The following is a 6,000-nucleotide window of genomic DNA, read 5'->3' on the forward strand; positions in this document are numbered from 1 at the left end:
TGTTTCTTTCTAAAAGTATTCGGATGTTACTTTTCAAATCATCTATACAAGCAATAATCCGTTTGAGAGTTTCTAAGTTGTTGGCTTTAATTACATCTTGTAGCAATGAATTCCTGAGTTTAATTTTCCATCAAGTGAAACAGCGTTTCTTTTAACCAGCCCTAATTTCGCGACCTTTCCGTCTATCTTCTGTTCTTGTTTTGTTTAGCAGAGTGAAAATTGAGGCATATAAATATACATACTCTCATTCTTAAAAAAAAACCAACATAACAAAAAAACAGTCAAGACCTGGCCCCAGCGGGAGCGTTTATCATTGATGCCAGGATATGATCCAAAAATAATATTTGTTTAAATGGGCTCCGCTGCCGTCGTGTACAGTACCTATTGATTTATAAAAACTTTGGCAGCACACGTTAAAGTATTAGGGAGCAGAGGGAGTTTTGTTCCTGAGTTACTTCAGTAATTTGCAGCTATCTCATCTTCCCGCTCCCAATGGCCAAACGACCAAAAAATACATGTTGAAGATGCTGAACAGTCTTCCGTGAGATGACATATTTATTTCTTAAATCCTGGCGACTTCTCTTCTCTCTGGCACTGGGAGGGAGAGAAAGAAAAATCGTACTCTAGTCTCAGCACCATGGTATCCACGAGTGGTTTTCTGATGGTTGGGGCAAAGCCACTTGGCACTCGCCTTGGTGCCTCCTCCAGCAGCGCGCCAGGCTAAGGGCACGCGCGGGCGGTGGCCAACTCCTCTACAACCCTGGGCACCAAGAGAAGAGACCCTCTTCTGCTGGGCTGCGCGGTGCGGCCGTTTCTCTTACAATCAGAGATAATAACGAACTGCTGGCACAGGGAGGCAATGCAGCACGTGTGTTCCTGGGGCAAAATCTTTACCGGGTTAATGGTGAAGATCGCCAAAATCGAGCTCAGAATTCGTCCGTGGCCTCAAGCTGTAAAATCAGACAAAGAAAAATGCAAAATGTATAGCAACACACGCCCAGGGCTATAAATCAGCTAGGCAGCAAGAGCTGCTTGATTTACCCAGTGCCTGCAAGAGCCAATTTCCACAGGAAAGTAAAAACCAAGCTTTCCTGCTTCAAGTGGTTTGCACCAGGTGAAGCCAGATTTCTCCACTGTTTAAAATTTGTGACCACAGCTGGGACAGTACTGTGTTTGTTCAAGTACTTGAACTAATTCGAAAGGTCTTGCCTGCCTTAGGCTGTCTCTAAAACTAAAAATTAATCTTGCTAGTTGAGCAGCCATTATTAAAGCTGTATTTAAATTGGCCCTGTAGAAAACAAGTATATTAAATGCACAAGTTATCACAAATCATGTTTATACAGCTCAGAAATGATCACAGTATATGACTAGTTTCACAGGTAAGGCAAGAATTGTCAGTTTTAGTTGTCAAGAAGAGTTTTCACTGTTCACCTAAAGAAAAAAAATCCCAGCTCTTATTACATAATTACTTTTTAATTACATTTGTTGCGGCCCCTAACTTCCAAAAGCGTAGGAAAATGTTTAACTCTGTTTACCTAACTATTGAGAACCAGCACAGTATATTAAAAATAGGTCTTTTTCCTGAGCTATTTTGGAAGAACCTGGTCAGAGAGCACCGGGGGGCTGTGATCAGCCCTGCGCTGTGTGCTTCCACGCGCTGCCCAGCAATGTCAGAAGCAAGGTTGAAGGTAATTTGAGAGGACTCAGACAATCAGTGCTCAATCCCCCGTCAGTTTTGTAAGGATCAGCAGTTACTATTTAAATTTAAAATGTATTGGCATAAATGAGGTAGACTTACCTCTTACCGTTAAGTTCTTTTACAGGTAGGCTTAAAGATGCAGTGCAATTTCCAGGGGCTTAAGCGTATTTTTAGTGGAAGTGGCCTTTTGACAGTGTTGTTACAAAGCTGATTACATTCCATCTGTAACGTTGGCCCAGTGCAGAGTCTTTTGCAAAGGCAGTTTGTTATAAATTGTTCGTAAATGTCAGATAAAAGCATCGTTCTACTGTAAGCAACTCGAGGTAGACATGTAATAACATTTACATTAATATTTTATTTAAATATATATTCAATTCACATAGTCGCCTGGCTCTGTAACTTGCATGAACGCTGAAATAAGATGGCAATAATTTATAAAAAAATACTCTCAAGTTCACTGAAAAGGTTTCCAAAAATGCAATTTGACATTTTTACAAATGTTAGCTGTATTTAGTTCCCATTACTAATAATTAATGAGATTTGTTTGTGTCTTCCTTTCAGAACTGTAACATGGAAATCCTGCCTCCGGCAGACGTGGAGACCTGCAGCGTCCAGAGGCAGGTGCCCGTCCCTCCCGTCGATCCCGGCAGGCCAGCCCCAGAAACCGGCCGTGCTGGTGAGCGAGGGGCGGCACGGCGTTCAGCAGCTGGTTTTGCTGACGAGAGAGGGGAAGAATCCACTTTTTCTTCCTATAAACTCTGCCAGGGACTGCACCACATAGACAGTAAATATTTGGAGCTTACCTTTTTGAGCAGTATTTTTGATTTGAAAAGATGTAGCTTGTAAAGCAACAGAAAACTCTGAGACAAACTGCTCTGTCTTGTTACACTAACTCCAGCTCTGTTTAGGAAGTAAAAAGGCAAATTCAGACTCCATGCATCTCATTTCTATGGCCTTTCTAGACGGCCACTGATGTTCAGTGTGACAACTGCTCTGGGACGGCAGAGACATCTAGTGGGAATGAGATTATTACCGTGGCAGCTCAGCAGAGACGACACCTTTTAAACTACAGCCTTTTCAAAATAGTGCGTTCAAAAATGATGCCCAAGGGCCGAAAGGCTTCTCATATCATCACTATCCCTGCAACCATGCAGCCCCAGTCTGTGTTCTATTTCTGAAGAAGCAAAATGATAGCCAAGGAGCGATTTTCATTTTCACCTGGGTTTCAATCGTGGCATAACCATTTACCAGCTCAGGAGGCGCACACCTTGATGGGGGGGAGCCCAGCTGGAAGCGAAGCACAGCTCAGCGCTGGTGTTAGCACTGGGCTCCCTCCTCCCCTCTCTGGGCTGAGCTTCAGCTCCTGCTTCCTTCCAGAAAGAGTAGACGTATCGTGTCACGTCTCACCCCCGAGTGGCAATTCCAGAGTGACTCAGTGTCTAAGTCTTGCTCCCCAGCGTCACATAATCCGGCCCAGCCACTGCAACTCTCTTTTCCTAGGTCTTAGCAAAGGAGGGGGACAAGGAGAGGAGGGAACAGTCAGGAAAAAAGAAATTAGGCAATGCTGCACCAAGTCAAAATGACAAACGATGAATATTTTAAATTCTGGAGTAATAATACTTCTAGCATTGCTTTTTATTACTGCTGCAAGCTGAAGTTGTCACAGCCCTGTGTCATATGTGGATTAAGTCATAGGTTCAAGCTGATCTCTCCTGAAACAGGTTTCTAGAGTTCAAGGATCTCCACTAAAAATAACTTCCTTCTTGTAACTTGACAAATGGAAAACTGTAGTCATCAAGAAGGTTGGTTTTGTGTTACTGATGGAAAAATGGCCTTCGGGATCATCCAGTCCTGCTCATATCAGAGCGACTGAAGCAGAAGTAGCAAAATTGGATCTCCTGGCTGGCAGGGTTTTCTTAGATACCATTATTTTAGTAGCAAAATCTTTCTAAAATGTTGTAACAGTAATTTAAAAACTAAACGCAGCTCCTTTTCAAGCAATTATCATAATAAAAAATAGTTGTGGACATGCTGGATGACTCAAGAAACCAGAAAGAGCAACTGAACATTTTACTAAAAGTTATCAAATCAAAATCAGCCTGGTTTGATTTTAATTGACGGTGGCTGTTCAGCAGGCTAAGTGAAATGAGTTTGCTAATGTAATTTCTAGGAGTAGAGGTCTTTGCTGACTACCAGAAGTCTGAACGGCTCGAGTTACAGCATTATCTTTTCACTCTTACACACCATTCGTCAGACTTAAGGTAGTTTGGCATTAGGAGGAACTTTGTGTTAGAGCTGATTGTATCGGAGACACCCTGTCACGAGTCCTGAATGACAAAACCACGTCACTGCTGTCTCTACAGGCTGCAAAACACAGCTAAAAGTCCTATGTTTTAGTTGGATAACTAACAAACAGCTGTTTCTTTCCCTTTCTTAATCAGGAATCCATTCCCTTTCACCAGGAGCACGGAGCAAACTGGAAAATACAACAAAAAAATAAACTTTCCACAGGGAACAGTCCCAAATGCTAAATGTGAGAACATCAGAAGACCTTAGGAGCAAAGAAACTAACAAAGCAGGATTATTGTCGGAAGGTGTCACTCTTTTTTGGATCAGCAGAAGCGTGGGTTGAGAGTCAGCAGTGCATTTTTCCAGGTTAGTGGCGATTAATTTGTACACATTGATATGGGTTTCATGTCCCCGTTACAACATAGTTAATTAACTTTGTATCTGGCTGATTAGGTGACACATGCTGTCTTTTCCTCAAGCAAAAAGGCCCCACGCATGGAATGGTAATCCATTTATCATGTGTCCAAGTCTTGTAAAATAATTTTAAGTGGTAAGTTCGTCAAAATGCTCCTGAATGCAGAGCTGGTTACAGAGTGAAGTTTATTTCTGATGTTGCTGCCTTCTTGCATATCTCATTTCTGATACTCAAGTATCTGCCTACCTTTGACAGGAAAAGGAGTAATTCATCACAGGATGCTATTCAAGTAAAAGCAAAATAGTTTACACAACTTGAATCAAGAGTGCTGCAGTCCAAACATTTACACTTACAACCCTATGACTGGCCTTACACAACCTTTATTTCACTTGCCAGGAGCAAACGCAGTGGAACAGCGTCTATTTTTGCTGAAGGTTTAAGCTGTGGAATCAGCGACGGCAGGTTCTCGGCAAGGCAGAGCACTGATCCAGCGCCCCTTCGACAGGGCTCAGCTTCGGAAAGCAGCGAGCCTCCCTGCAAGTGAATCTTGCAAAAGGCCACTGTTTTGGATATTCAGCTTAGCCATACCCAATGAGGGATCCACCGTAAGATTAAAACTCACTTGCAAGACAGAACATCTGGCATTGGTAAGGTCGCCAGTCCGCTCCACGTGAGCTCTCACTGCCAGGACACACACTTGAGCATCGATGACTTGCTTTAGGCATCTTTGGAAATCTGTATTGCATGAACTTCCAGGTTTGTAACAACAAGCAGAGTACATTTTCTAATTTGTAACAGATGGTATCTAGGCAAAAACTCCATCCTGACAATTCCTTCATCTCCCAACACCGGTAACTCCATAAACTTCAAGTTTACTGTCCTGGTTTCAGCACAATGAATGTTCAAAGCAGGAACTGAGACAGGGTGACAGAACATAGGGCTTAAAACAGAAAAAACCCTCCTCTTAAATGAACTGCCTCCGCACAGGCAGACACTGGGGCAATAAACAAGCTATGTATTTCATGAAGGCTACAGAGTTCTTATTTTTTGGTTATTCGGAGCACTAATCTGCAAGTGAAACTATAAAAATCAACTTTATAATGATATGGTCTGTGTTTCAAATTATGTTTGGCATATTTCAGTACATATTTCTAGTCAATTCAGATTATCTAAATGCTATTTCCATTTTCTTTCCAGATCTTGCTCACAATTCTCCAGCATGGACTTGCTGGACAAATTTAGTTATTGACTGATAAGCAATAGTAGGTACACCCTGTTATTACCACTAAGTCTTATTTGCTTATAACAGACCAGTTTGTAGAATTTTTTAATATCCTATAGGGTTGTGAATTACATAAAAGGAAACATTTTGCATCTAATAAAAATACCAAAATTATCCAACATAACGTGTGAAAAAGAGGAATTTACACCTGTACCTTGCATGGAGATCAAATAGTTTTTATTTACTATGAAAGAAACACAGAAGGAGATTAGAAGACAGAACAATAACAAATATTTACCATTTGAAAATGCTGAAATGAAACAAGGGAAACAATTTTTTTTCCACTTTTTGTTGCAGACAAGAGTAGTCTTGAAA

The sequence above is a fragment of the Platalea leucorodia genome (assembly GCF_965183815.1).
Source record: "Platalea leucorodia genome assembly, chromosome: 8".
Lineage (NCBI taxonomy): Eukaryota > Metazoa > Chordata > Aves > Pelecaniformes > Threskiornithidae > Platalea > Platalea leucorodia.